This window comes from Rhinolophus sinicus, chromosome X (assembly GCF_036562045.2).
Source record: "Rhinolophus sinicus isolate RSC01 chromosome X, ASM3656204v1, whole genome shotgun sequence".
Lineage (NCBI taxonomy): Eukaryota > Metazoa > Chordata > Mammalia > Chiroptera > Rhinolophidae > Rhinolophus > Rhinolophus sinicus.
The window spans coordinates 56550623-56565970 of NC_133768.1; the positions used below are offsets into that span (position 1 = coordinate 56550623).

Genomic DNA, 15348 nt, shown 5'->3' on the forward strand with positions numbered 1-15348 from the left:
ATAAAATTAAAGTGTTGCCAGTTGAAAAATGACAGAAAATGAACTTCTCATTCATTGGACCAATCTTTCATTAGGAATTCCTCAATAAAGCGCTCTCCAGAGAAACAGGGTCCCCTCTATTTATTCCATTACTTTAAACATTTCCTCTTCTTTATTCCCCACATCTATGCAAAGCAGAATGTGGTTATAGTATTTATCCACATAGAAAGAACAAATGTAGCTGGCATTAGACTTCTTTATTTTCTTGCCTTGAAACCAGCTGGGTTTTAATTGTTTTTTATATTTTCCCCATGTGAAATAAAGTCAAGAAAATAATGAGTCCTCTATCGGATGAGACAATGACCTTGGTCAAGTATGTAATTCATATTATATAGATGAAGTGGGTAATCAAAACCATAGCTATTTGTGGTTTTTAAAATGTCCTTAGTAATATTCTTTCAGTATGCTTCATTCGCCTAAACTCCAACACATTAATTTATATGTTTTCTTGGGTTTCTTGGTTCAGTTATACATTTCTAGGATGCATATTGCCTACTTAGGTATTAGTTTTGCTTATGTTTTTGAGTATACCAAGTTCTATGTCTTATTTCTGTCTGTTTGACAGTCTCCAGTGACAAGAAATTTGTTTCTATATCTGCTCTAGTGTATACATCTTAAGTGGTCAGCCTCTTTCATTTTTCAGCTTTCAATCTTGCTTTTGATAGGACTTCTTTTCAAAGAACTTTTGAGACATCGCAACTTTAGATTACTCTGTGATTCCATTAGGGCTTGAGTGTGTTTTTGTAAATGGCTTTGCTATAGTCTGTTCCAATTTGTCCATTTCTTGCTCAAATTTTTGTTTACAGCAGTATTCCCAGTTCTGGGGATAGAGCCTGTCAGATATTTCTTTTAGACAAGCATACAGGCAGGGTAGAAGGACAAAAGGAAGGAAGGGAGCAACAAAAGAAAGAAAAGAAGGAAGGAAGGAAAGAAGAAGAGAAGAGAAAGGGAGGGAAGGGGAGAAAAAAAAGAAGGGAAAAGGGAAGGACAAAAAACATGACTTGGTGATTTGTATATCTGATGCGATATGGGAAGAAATGAAATGCAAAAAGAGGTAGGTGACTATGAGAATTTTAGGAACAGTAAAAATAGAGAAACAGTAGAAATAGAGATTTACAAGAAAAAATGAGATTCATTGCATACATGTTGAGTAAATAACTTATCTTAATTGATAAACATATGAATACAAATATGTATTTAATATATTATATTTAACCAGCAAATGAAATCCAGATGTCTGCTTTGCAATGGAGCTTACTAATAAAGCAGATTATAGAGAGTCAACCAAGATGGCAAAATAATAGTCTCCTGAACATCCCTCCTTCCATGAATGCATTGAATATACTGCTACACAAGGAGCAATATCCCGTTAAAAAATCCAAACGCTAGGTGAGTGATTTGTGCTCAAGTCAATAAGAAAATACCCACATTGAAACAAGTAGAAAACACTGAGACTCACTCTCATCACACACCCCACCCCTGGCACAGCACCATACAATTGGAAGGGAAGATCCTACTCCCAGAGTCTCCCTGAGGAGTTAAGGTTTTGGACCACACATCCAGTGTCCCAACATTTAAGACTCCTATTCAAGGGACAGGCCTCCCAACACCTACCTCTGAAAGCCAACAGTGCTTGTATCCACAAGACCCACAAGATTATAGCCAAAAAAGAAGCAGCTCTTTAGAGACATACAAGCACTGGCCACAGCTAACCCTCCAAGGCTCAGTGCACAGGGAGCAGGCAAAATACCCATCTCCCAGCCTTTTTCTGAAAGGGGTTTAACTGCATATTTTACTAAATGTGGCCTGGGAATCTGATTTTTAATTTAGAATATATCTAGGGGATGGCAGCAAACCTCCCCTAGAGGCTGGGAAAGCTGGTGGACACTTGCCCAACCTTCTGCCTCTGGCCGAAGATAAACAACAATAAAACCAAATCACCAGCGTCTTCCTGGAAGGAGCTGATATACATATTGGGCGCCCCAGCTTTCACAGCTGCCACTCTAGCTACAATCCCCCAGATGGCCTGGCTCAGGTAGACAATGGGGCTTGCACTGCTAAGTTCCACAGGACTGTGGAAACCAAAGAAGCAGTTCTTAATGGGTGTGAACACGCAAGCATTCACCACAGCTGTCTCCCAAGGGTTCAGCACAGAAGGAGCAGGCATAAATGCCCATTCCTCATTCTTTCCCTGAAAAGTGTTCTAACTGCATACTTTATAAGCAGCTGCCTGAGGGCCTGGTCTGATTTAGCAAACATCTAAGTGCTGGCTGCATTCCTTCCCAGAGAATGGGGAAGTCAGTGGATACTTTTCCTACCTTCTCCCTTTGGCAACAACAACAAAACAAAATCACTAGTACCTCCTTGGAAGAAGCTTATATACTTGTCAGGTGCCCCAGCTTTTGTGGCTGCTGATAGGCCCCCAAATCATTTAGCCCTGTTATCAATATGGCTTGCATTCATTAATACCACAGAAATACAGCAAAGAAAGAAGCAATTTTTAATTAGGTGCAGGAGCATCCCCCAGCAGCTATGCACTTGTACTCAGCACAGAAGGAGCAGGCAATAATGCCCATCTCCCAGTTTTTCCTTGGAAGGGGCTTATCTACATACGTTTCCAGATGCTGCCTGAGGATTCAGTTTCTGATTAGCTTGCACCTAGGAGCTAACCAATCAACCCCTTTGGGACACTGACAGGTCTTGGCATATCATCTACCAGGAGCTCCTAATAAGAGAGAGAGAAAGAGAGAGAGAGAGAGGGAGGGAGGGAAGGAGGGAGGGAGGGAGGGAAAGAAGGAAGGAAGGAAGGAAGGAAGGAAGGAAGGAAGGAAGGAAGGAAGGAAGGAAGGAAGGAAGGAGCTTGGACAATCACAAAAATTTTGAGACAACCAGGAGCTTAGGCTAGACAAATGATGAAGTTCATCTTCTACTTAAAACAATGTCAAGATTGGGAGAGATGGCTGTATTAGCTAATGAGCAGAAAACCAACTTGCTACAATACAAAGGAATCCCTATAGCATAATTAGCATACTTTTCAACAGAAACTTTCAGGCCAGAGTTGAGTGGAATAGTATAATTAAAGGGCTGAAAAATAAAAATAGTCAACCAAGAATACCTGACAAAATTGTCCTTCAGAATTGAAGGAGAGATACAGATTTTTCTCAGACAAACAAACAAACAAAAAGAGGATGTTATTCACCACTAAACCAACCTTCCAAGAAATGTTAAAGGGAGTTCTTCAACTGAAACAAAATAATGCTAATTAGTAATATGAAAACATATAAAAGTATAAAACTAACTGGTAAGTAAATCAAGTTTAATTCAGTATAATATAATGATGGTAGGCAAATCATTTATAACTCTAGTATGAATATTAAAATATAAAAGTATTAAAAGTTAGTATAACTAATTTGTTAATGGATACACAACATAAAAAGACGTAAATTGTGACATAGAAATATAAAATATGGGAGGGCAATGCAAAATGTAGAGCTTTGTTATGTGTTTGAAGTTAAGTTGTTATCAAGTTAATATAACCTGCTATAAGATGTTTTATGAAAGCTTCATTGTATCCACAAAGCAAAAACCTATAGTAAATATACAAAAGATAAAGGGAAACACAAAGGATCATAAGAAACTACTGTGAACAATTATATGCTAATGAATTGGACAACGTAGAAGAAATTGATAAAATACTAAGAACATACAACATAACAAGACTGAATCTACAAAGAAAATGGAAAAATCTGAGCAGACCAATTACTAGTAGTAAGGAGATTGAATTAATAATCAAACTCCTCACAACAAAGAAAACTCCAGGACCAGATGGCTTCACTGGTGAATTCTATCAAATATTTAAAGATCAATCAACACCAATCCTTCTCAAACTTTCCCCCCCAAAAAGAGGAGGAACTCTTCCAAACTAAGTTTTTGAGTCTAGCATTACTCTGATACCAATGCCAGATAAGAACACTAAGAAAAGAAAACTATAGGTCAATATTCCAAATGAATATAGATGCAAAAATCCTCAACAAAATAGTAGGAAACCAAATTCAACATTATATTAAAAGGATCATACACCATGATCAAGTGGAATTTATTGCAAGGACGCAAGGATGGCTCAACATCCACAAATCAGTCAATGTGATATGCCACATTAACAAAATGAACAATAAAAATTATATAGTCATATTAATTCATGCATAAAGACATTTGACAAAATTCATCTTTTCATGATAATTTATGTGTACAAATTGGGTAAAGAGGGAAGGTACCTCAACATAATAAAATCCATATATGACCAGCCCACAGCTAACATACTCAGTAGTTAAAAGCTGAAAGGTTTTCCTCAGTTCTCACCCCAACACGGACACACACTTCTTAACGGGATCCAAGGTGTCCCGACTAAAAGGTCCTAGTGGGTCCCCACAAATTTGGGATCCCCCAGAGTCTGGGACCCTGTGAGTTTAGATCTCCATGAATCCCCACTCCAAGCAGTCTTAGGTCAGAGTGGTCTTGGGTTCAAGCGGTCTCAGGAGCAGTGGCCAGTTGCTCCCAGCCACAAAGGTCGGATAAGTACGGGGAATAGCAGGGAGTCTCCTTGCAGGAAGATAAGGATGCCTGATGGGAAGATTGTGCTTTGGGGGGACATGAGCATAGGAAAGACATTCTTGCTGCAGAGGTACATGGAGCGGTGCTTCACTGACACAGTCAGCATGGTGGGCACCTGAAGCAGTGGCGCTCCTTCAAAATCTCCATTTGGGACATCTCAGATACTGTGTTTTCATCAACATCCAGGCCAGACCCTCCACCAGCAAAAAACTCACAACTCATTGAAAACTCAGATGATGGTTAGCATTTTTAGCAATAAAGTATTTTTTTCTTTTGATGCTTATCTGGTTTTACTGGGGGTCAGGGACAGGGTGGGGGCATTCAGGGGTTGTCTGATTCAGTCCAGATTTCCTTGATCCAGTCCAGGAAGGGCAGAAGTTTGGTGAAGATGCCAGGCATATTGGGTCGCCCACACGGGGTGTGTCCCTAGGATGTGATTCCTTGAAACACACCATCACTGATCAGTGGGCCCCCTGAGTCACCTACACAGGTGTCCTTGCCACCCTGCAAGTGTCCAGCACAGAGCATGACGTCTGTCCCCTTCTGGGGGTGGGCTCTGGCACACACATTGTTGGGCAGGAGTTTGAGGTCTACACACTGGAGCTCATCTGGGTACTCAACTACGAATGGATCTAGTGCGATGCTGCTCCAGCCAGAGGCATAGCAGTTGCTCCCGTTAGGGTTCCTTGGTGGGCAGGTCCAGGACCTTCACAGTATCTGTTATCTGGGTGGGCTCTGCCAGGTGGAGCAGCATGAGATCTTAGCTGTAGTCTTCTTCTGCATAGGTGGTGTGGTTCTTCAGGAGGCTCAGGTTGAGTTGAGGGTGTGGGAAGCTCTTACTGACCTGGACCAACTGTGCTGTGTCTTCATTCTCAAACAGGCTGTGGTGACCCAGCCAGAGCTGGTAATTACTGGGGAGAGAGAGGGACCAAGGGAATGAGGAGAGATGAGGGGAAAGGGAGAAGGGCAGGGCAGCATGGGGGTGGGTCCCAGAGGAGAGAAAGAGAAACAAGGAAAAAAACTGAGCATGAAAGGTTTAGAATCATAGAGAAATAGAGACAGTGAGAAAGCAAAAGAATGTGACAGTGGGAAAGGCAGATCCAGAGACAAAGAGAAAGGGAGTGAAAAACAGAGAGCTTATATAAAGATTCAGGGAATGAGAAAGGCAGAGGGAGAAAAGAGATAGAGAGGTAGCAGAAAGGAGGCAGGATGAGGAGGAGAAAAGACAGAGATAGTGAGAAACAGACAAATGGAAGAAGTAGGAGAGAAAGAACAGAACAAGGGAGGAGAGTGAGAAATAGACAGTGGGAAAGGGATGGAGGAAGTAAAGAGAGAGCATCAGCAATAAAGTATTTTTTTAATTAAGGTAGGTACATTGATTTTTACTTATAATGCTACTGTACACTGAATAGACTACAGTATAGTATAAACATAACTATTATTCACTGGGAAACCAAAAAATTAGAGTGATTTGCTTTATTGCGATATGTGCTTTATTACGGTGGTCTGGAACTGAACCTGCAATATCTCGGAGGTGTGCCTGTACTTGTTAATTCATTACACATGTCTGTCTTCCCTCTATTCTTACCTTCATTTATGGTCTCTTTCTCTGGGAATATCCCCTCTCCTGGAGATGTGCAACTTCAGTTTTATCCCATCTTTCAATGTCACTTATTTTGTGAAGCAGTCCTTGGTCATATAGCAGAGGAAGAATTCCTCCTTCTTCCAGACTGTGCTACAAAGTAACCTGTTATTCCTTATTGTATTCTGACTTTTATCTATTTTTGTTACTCGTTTGTCTTTCTTTTGATTTACAAACTCCTAGAGAGAAAATTGGGTTTTCCATTTTTATGTTCTCCATAGAATTTAGCATTTTACTCCACAGTACTTTTTGCTGAATGGAAGTGTTGAAAGCAATGGGAAAAATCTGGAGTGGCCAAAATTAGCTGTTTTATTTTCTTAACAGTGTATTGACTCTGAATGATAAAATCAGTGTAAAATATTATTGTCGTGAGACCTATATTGGAGTTAAATTAGGCCAGTGAGTGCATGGTAAGTAAATATTGATCTGTGGCATTAATCATATGTGTCCTTAAAACATCTCTTTAGGAACTCATCTCTTTCGACTTTGATATCATTAAAAGTCTATTTAGAGATGAAGAATAGCACATCAGGACTTCTACTTCTGGGAAGATGGAGCAGATGCACTTTTCCCCAGTCTTCCCATTAATTACAGATAAAACCTTTGAATGTCATATACAAAAACATAAGACTCTTAAAAGTGGAGAGAAAAAGGCAGCCTGGCCAGGGACCTTGAGATCCAAAGAATGACACAGTGGTGAGTCCCTGGGTTTTCTTTTTGCCACATTTATCGCAGATTTGGAGCTGAAGAAGTCAGACGTTCATAGTGGTATCAGAGGAGACTGAGGAGGGAGACACACTCTCATCCCTGCCAGGCGATAGTGAGTCCTCTCAATTTATGGTGCTGGTGACACTATGTGAGGAACTTGGACTTCTGTCTCCAACTGTCAGGAAAGAGGCAATGCCTACCCTAGCCCCCTCAGACCCTCCGGGATGGTGTCAGAGGGAGCCAGCTAAAATGGAATGTTTATGAAAAATCCAGAATCCCATAGCATGGTATGAAAATGTCCAAGTTTCAATAAAAATAAAAAAAAGAATTACTCATTATACAAGAACCAGAAAGGTCTCAAACTGAATCATAAAAGGTAATCAGTAGTTGCCAACTCTGAGATGACAGAGATGTTAGAGTTATCTGACAAAGATTGTAAAGCAGCCATTATAAGACTTCTTCAATGAGCAATCATGAACACACTTAAATGAAAAACAGAGAGAGTCTCAGCAAAATATATATTTAAAGAAGAACCAAATGGAAAAATTTGAACTTAAAAAGTCAATAACCAAAATAAAAGGTTCAGTGGATAGACTCAACAGGTGAATGAATGGAAGAAGAGAAGGAAACCATGAACTGGAAGATAGAAAAAAACAAACACTATCCAATCTGACATACAGATTGAAAATAGACTGAATGACAATGAACCGAGCTGCAGGGACCTGTGGAACCAAAGATCTAACATTGTGTCATTGGAGTCCTGGAAGAAAAGGATGAGGCTGACAAAATGTGAGCCAAAATAATGGCTGAAAACTCCCCAAATTTGGCAACAGACATACACTTGCAAATCCCAGAAGCTAAGAGAATCACAGACAGAATAAATACAAAGAAATCCATTCCATGACACATCATAATTAAATTCTGAAAACTAAGGGACAAGTTAAAAATCTTGAAAGCAACCAGAGGAAAAAAAAAAAGACAGCCAATACCTCATCAGAAACCATGGAAGCCAAAAGTAAGTGGCACAAGATTTTTCAAGTTCTGAAAACCAAGATGAATAATATTGATATGTAACCCCCATTCATATTAAGTCCCAAAAAGTGACTCTAGAAAGACATGCTTCTATTATGTATGCCACCACCTCGATTCAGAACTTTTCAGTTGTTTTGTTTTTTAAATTACAGGCAGTAGAATGCTATTTAATAGGCTATTTCATATTTAGTATGCAATTTTAGAAAACCTGGGATGTTTTTATTTCCACGTGAATTTTAAAAGCGTTCGACTTTGTAGTCTAAAAATTGGAACAAGTTTTACATAGATAACAGTTTTTGTTTGGGGTGAAAAAAGGAAGTTTTCCCTCTAAGATCAGGAGCAAGATAAAAATATCTACTCTTGACACTTTTATTAATCATAGTACTGGAAGTCCTACTCAGAGCAGTTAGGCAAGACAAAGAAATAAAAGGCACACAGGTCACAAAATAACAATAAAATGTTCTCTATTTGTGGATGGCATCATATTATACATAGAATACCCTAAAGACTCCACCAAAAAACTGTTAGAACTAATGAAAGAATTCAGTATAGTCATCAAAATGGCGGCGTGAGGTGAGCCTCTGGAAATCGCAGCTGGAATTTACAACAAATCAAACAACTATAAATCCACACAGGACTTCCTGCACAGCAGACAGGCAAGATGAAGAGGCCCACTACTGAATTCACCTAAAGGTGGGCGAATCACGCGAGTGGGGGAGGGAAGGGAGAAGTGCGGAGACGGAGCCGCCTGGGTGCAAGACACAGACCTAACTCAGTGCTCTGAGCTCGCTGATCCCAGAACTACCGCAGCTGCGGGAGAGGGAAGAACTCGGACTACTAGGGCCCCGCTTATGGCCCATAAGGCTGAGGGGGCAGCATATAACACGGCTGAACCCAACGCTCATGGCAGAGACCTCAAAGCAAAGACTGAGGGAAGAAGGCTGAAAACGGTGGTTTAAGCCCTCATTGCTGAGCAGAGAACAGAAGCCTTAGGCACTGAGACTAGCCGCCCCCTCCCTACCCTCCCAGAGCTCGCCCCGCCCCCACCTGCCCAGTGCTAGAAGCGGAACAGTAGCAGTGTCAGATCAAAAGAACAGAATATTTGCTGTTTTGAGAACCATAGTCTACAGACAGAGTTTTGCAGCCCAACTAGTTCTGGCAAAGGGGAGGGAGATGTGGAAGCAGGAACGGCTGTGGTGGTGGTCACTGACATTGCTCTGGGCCACCTCTCACAATTCACCCTGCCCCTGGCCCCACCTATCTGGGTGGATCCCTGCTGGAGTAAACAGCACTGCTGAAACACATGGGCTCTGAATCTGGTGCAGGAAGAGCTTTGGAACTTCAAAAGCTCTATGCATACCCACACGGACACTGCGCCCTATGACCCAGGAGAACGGTTAACAGAGGAGAAGCCCATCTCCCAGGGAATCCCCCCATTGTGTGAGAAGCTGGAATAGTGCAGAGAAAACATAGCACTACAGTGTGAGAGAGAAAAAAAGGCCGTAGTTGGAGAGAAAATAAAACACTCTACCACGGGACTGGCCAGTGGCTCAGGCGGTTAGAGCTCCATGCTCCTAACTCCGAAGGCTGCCGGTTTAATTCCCACATGGGACAGTGGGCTCTCAACCACAAAGCTGCCAGTTCACTTCCTCGAGTTCCACAAAGGATGGTGGGCAGCGCCCCCTGCAACGAAAATTGACATGGCAGCTTGAGCTGAGCTGCAGGTGAGAACCCGGATGGCTCAGTTGGTTGGATCGCGTCCTCTAAACCACAAGGTTGCCGGTTCGACTCCCGTAAGGGATGGTGGGCTGCGTCCCCTGGAATTAGCAATGGCAAGTGGACCTGGAGCTGAGCTGCGCCCTCCACAGCTAAGACTGAAAGGACAACTTGAAGCTGAACGGCACCCTCCACAACTAAGATAGAAAGGACAACAACTTGACTTGGAAAAAAAAAAGTCCTGGAAGTACACACTGTTCCCCAATAAAGTCCTGGTTCCCTTCCCCAATAAAAGTCTTTGGAAAACAAAACAAAACATAATACCAACAAATACTGGAAAACAAAAGAAAGACCTCTTCCTATCAACCTGTTGCAGAAGCCACTCCTGTAGATGTCTACGAAGAGAAATAATAAATCAGTAATTGCCATGAATAACCAAGGCAACAAGAAGGCTCAGAAAGAAAGTGAAAAGTCTCCAGAAATCAAACTTAAAGGTATGGAAATATGTGACTTAAATGACAGAGAATTCAAGATCGCAGTTCTGAAAAATCTCAATGAGATGCAAGAAAACACAGAAAGGCAGTTTAATTAACTCAGAAACACAATCAAAGAACAACATGAACATTTTGCAAAAGAGATTGAAATTTTACAAAAGAACCAAATAGAATTTCTGGAGATTAAGAACTCAATAGAAGAAATGAAGAATCAAATAGCCAGCTTAGGTAGTAGAGTTGACCAGATGGAGGAAAAAATCAGTGACATCGGAGATAGAAACATGGAAATTACACAGATGGAAGAAGAAAGTGACTTGGGACTTAAAAGAAATGAAAGAAACCTACAAGCACTTTCTGACCCCATCAGAAAGAGCAATATAAGAATAATGGGCATACCAGAAGGAGAAGAAGGACAGAAGGGGACAGAGAGTATATTCAAACAAATCATCAATGAGAACTTCCCAAACTTATGGAAAGAACTGAATCCTCGAATCCAAGAAGCAAATAGAACACCTAATTACCTCAATCCCAACAGGCCTTCTCCAAAGCACATTGTATTGTAGCTGTCAAAAATCAATGACAAAGAAAGAATCCTCAAGGCAGCCTGGGAAAAGAAAACAGTAACCTACAAAGGAAAGCCCATTAGATTATCATCAGATTTCTCAGCAGAAACTCTACAAGCCAGGAGGGAATGGAACCAAATATTCAAACTATTGAAAGAGAGAAATTATAAGCCAAGAATAATACATCCAGCAAAGATATGCTTTAGATATGAAGGAGGAATAAAGACATTTCCAGACATACAGAAGCTGAGGGAATTTTCTAATACACGACCTGCACTACAAGAAATACAACAGGAGGCTATTCAACCACCATCAACAGGGACAGTCTGTGGCAACCAAAACATAAAAAGTGTGAGAGTAAAGGCCTGAACTGGAATATGGGAAAGGATAAAGTAAGCGTGCTGAAGAAAATGGAATACTCTAAATATCAAACTTTCTTTTACATAAACTTAAGGGTAACCACTCAATCCAGAACTGAAATATATACTGTAATAAAAGAAGAAACAGAGGGAAACATCATAGAATACCACCACACAGAAATAATAAGCAACAACAAAAGGCAAAGAAACAACGGAGACATAGCCTTACCAGAAAACTAAAGATAGAATGACAGGAAATCCTCACATATCAATAATCACCCTAAATGTAAATGGACTGAACTCACCAATAAAAAGGCACAGAGTAGCAGATTGGATCAAAAAACTAAACCCAACCATATGCTGTCTCCAAGAGACACATCTCAGCTACAAGGACAAGCATAGACTCAAAGTGAAAGGGTGGAAATTGACACTCCAAGCAAATGTTATCCAGAGAAAATCAGGTGTAGCCATAATGATATCAGATGAAACAGACTTCAGGGTGAAAAAGGTAACAAGAGACAAAGATGGACATTTCATAATGGTAAAGGGGACTATACAACAAGAAGACATAACAGTCATCAATATTTATGCCCCCAATCAGGGAGCACGGAAATATACCAAGCAACTACTAACAGAACTAAAGGGAGAAATTGACCAAAACACAATTATACTAGGGGACTTAAATACATCATTGACAGCTATGGATAGATCATCCAAACAGAAAATAAATAACGAAATAGCAGCCCTAAATGACACATTAGATGAAATGGACATAATTGACATATATAGAGCACTTCATCCTAAAACATCAGACTATACATTCTTTTCTAGTGTACATGGAACATTCTCAAGGATAGACCATATATTGGGACATAAAATCAGCCTCAGCAAATTCAAGAAGATTGAAATCATACCAAGCATATTCTCTGATCACAAGGCTTTGAAATTGGATATCAACTGCAAAAAGAAAGCAGGAGAAAACACAAATACATGGAGATTAAACAACATACTTTTAAAGAATGACTGGGTCAAAGAAGAAATTAGAGGAGAGATCAAAAGATACATAGAAACAAATGACAATGAAAATACATCCTACCAAAATTTTGGGATGCAGCAAAAGCAGTTTTAAGAAGGAAATTTATATCATTACAGGCCTATCTCAAGAAACAAGAAAAATCCCAAATAAATAACCTCATGTTACACCTTAAAGAACTAGAAAAAGAAGAACAAATGAAACCCAAGGTCAGCAGAAGAAAGGAAATAACAAAAATCAGAGCAGAACTAAATGAAATAGAGAACAAAAAGACAATAGAAAAAATTAATGTGACAAAGAGCTGGTTCTTTGAAAAGATTAACAAAATTGACAAACCCTTGGCTAGACTCACTAAGATAAAAAGAGAGAAGACACTAATTAACAAAATCAGAAATGAAAAAGGGGAAGTTATCACGGATGCCACAGAAATAAAAAGGATCATCCAAGAATACTATGAAAGAGCATATGCCACCAAATTCAATAACCTAGAATAAATGGACAAGATCCAAGGCTGAACCATGAAGAACTGGAAAATCTAAACAGACCGATCACCAGTGACGAAATTGAATCAGTCATCCAATACCTTCCCAAAAACAAAAGTCCAGTACCAGATGGCTTCACTAGTGAATTCTACCAAACCTTCAAAGAGGATCTAATACCAATCGTGCTCAAACTCTTCCAAAAAATTGAAGAAGAGGCAGCACTCCCTAACTCATTTTATGAGGCCAACATTACCCTGATACCAAAACCTTGTAAGGACAACACAAAAAAAAGAAAATGACAGACCAATATCTCTGATGAATACAGATGCAAAAATCTTAAACAAAATTCTAGCAAGTTGAATACAACAATGCATTAAAAAGATTATTCATCACGACCAAGTGGGGTTCATCCCCGGGGCACAAGGATGGTTCAACATCCGCAAATCCATCAATGTGATACATCACATAAACAAAATAAAGGACAAAAATCATATGATTATATCAATTGATGCAGAAAAAGCATTTGACAAGATACAACATCCATTTATGATTAAAACACTTAATAAAATAGGTATAGAAGGAAAATACCTTAACGTAATAAAGGCCATATATGACAAACCCTCAGCTAATCTCATAATTAACGGTGAAAAACTGAAGCCCTTTGCTCTACGTTCAGGAACATGACAGGGCTTTCCCCTATCACCTCTGCTTTTCAACATAGTGTTGGAAGTCCTTGCCAGAGCAATCAGGCAAGAGAAAAAAATAAAAGGCATCCAAATTGGGAATGAAGAAGTTAAATTATCACTCTTTGCAGATGACATGATGCTATATATATAGAAAACCCTAAAGACTCTACCAAAAAGCTACTAGAAACAATGAACGAATATATTAATGTGGCCGGCTACAAAATCAACGTACAAAAGTTCACTGCATTCCTATATACTGACAATGAAATCTCAGAAAAAGAATTACAAAAAACAATTCCTTTTGCAAATGCATCAAAAAGAATAAAATACCTAGGAATAAACTTAACCAAGGATGTGAAAGACCTATATGCTGAAAACTATAAGACATTTTTAAAAGAAACTGAAGAAGACACAAAGAAATGGAGAGACATTCCGTGCTCATGGATTGGAAGAATCAACATAGTTAAAATGGGCATATTACCCAAAGCAATATACAGATTTAATGCAATCCCCATCAAAATCCCAATGGCATTTTTTAAAGAAATAGAACAAAAAATCATCAGATTTGTTTGGAACCACTAATGACTCCAAATAGCCAAAGCAATCTTAAGAAAAAGAACAATGCTGGAGGTATCATACTGCCTGACTTTAGCTTGTACTACAGGGCAACAATAATCAAAACAGCATGGTATTGGCAGAAAAACAGACACATAGACCAATGGAATAGAATTGAGAACCCAGAAATAAAACCACATAAATATGGACAGATAATTTTTGACAAAGAAGCAAAAAACATACAATGGAGAAAAGACAGCCTCTTCAATAAATGGTGCTGGCAGAATTGGAAAGCCACATGCAAAAGAATGAAACTGGACTGCTATCTGTCACCATGTACCAAAATTAATTCATAATGGATGAAAGACTTAAGCATAAGACTTGAAACAATAAATTCCATAGAAGAAAACATCGGTGCTAAACTTATGGACCTTGGGTTCAAGGAGCATTTTATGAATTTGACTCCAAAGGCAAGGGACGTAAATGCTAAAGTAAATGAATGGGACTATATGAAACTTAAAATCTTCTGCACAGCAAAAGAAACCATCGACAAAATAAAGAGGAAAACAAGTGAATGTGAGAACATTTTTGCAAACACCGCCTCCAACAAGGGGTTAATATCCAAAATATGCAAGGAACTCATGCCACTCAACAACAACAACAAAAACAAACAATTCAATTGAAAAATGGGCAGAGGACCTGAAGAGACATTTCTCCAAAGGGGACATACAAATGGCAAATAGACATATGAAAAAATGCTCAACATCACTAATCATCAGAGAAATGCAAATAAAAATCAGAATGTGATATCACCTCACCCCAGTCAGAATGGCTATCTTCAACAAGACAAATAGTAACAAGTGTTGGAGAGGCTGTGGAGAAAAAGGAACCCTCATACACTGTTGGTGGGAATGCAGACTGATGCAGACGCTGTGGAAGGCAGTGTGGAGGTTCCTCAAAGAATTACAAATAGTATTACCATATGACCCAGCAATCCTTCTCTTGGGTATCTACCCAAAAAAACAAAAACATGTATCAATAAAGATACGTGTGCTCCAATGTTAATTGCAGCTTTATTTACGGTGGCCAAGATATGGAAACAACCAAAATGTCCTTCGATAAATGAATGGATAAAGAAGTTGTGGTATATATACACAATGGAATACTATTCGGCAGTTAGAAAAGATGAAATAGGACCATTTGTGACAACATGGATGGAACTTGAGAGTATAATGTTAAGCGAAATAAGTCAGACAGAAAAAGCAGAGAACCATATGATTTCACTGATATGTGGTATATAAACCAAAAACAACAAAAGAACAAGACAAACAAATTTGAAACAAAAACTAATAGACACAGACAATAGTTTACTGGTTACCAGAGGGTAAGGGGTGGGGGGGGAGACAAGGGTAAGGGGAATCAAATATA

General features: G+C 39.5%; 1 pseudogene; it reads right to left on the reverse strand.

The window, feature by feature from the left end:
• Positions 1 to 4971: 4971 nt before the first annotated feature.
• The window catches only part of LOC109436351 (glandular kallikrein-3, submandibular), a 70990-nt pseudogene continuing 60613 nt past the window's right edge, over positions 4972 to 15348 (reverse strand).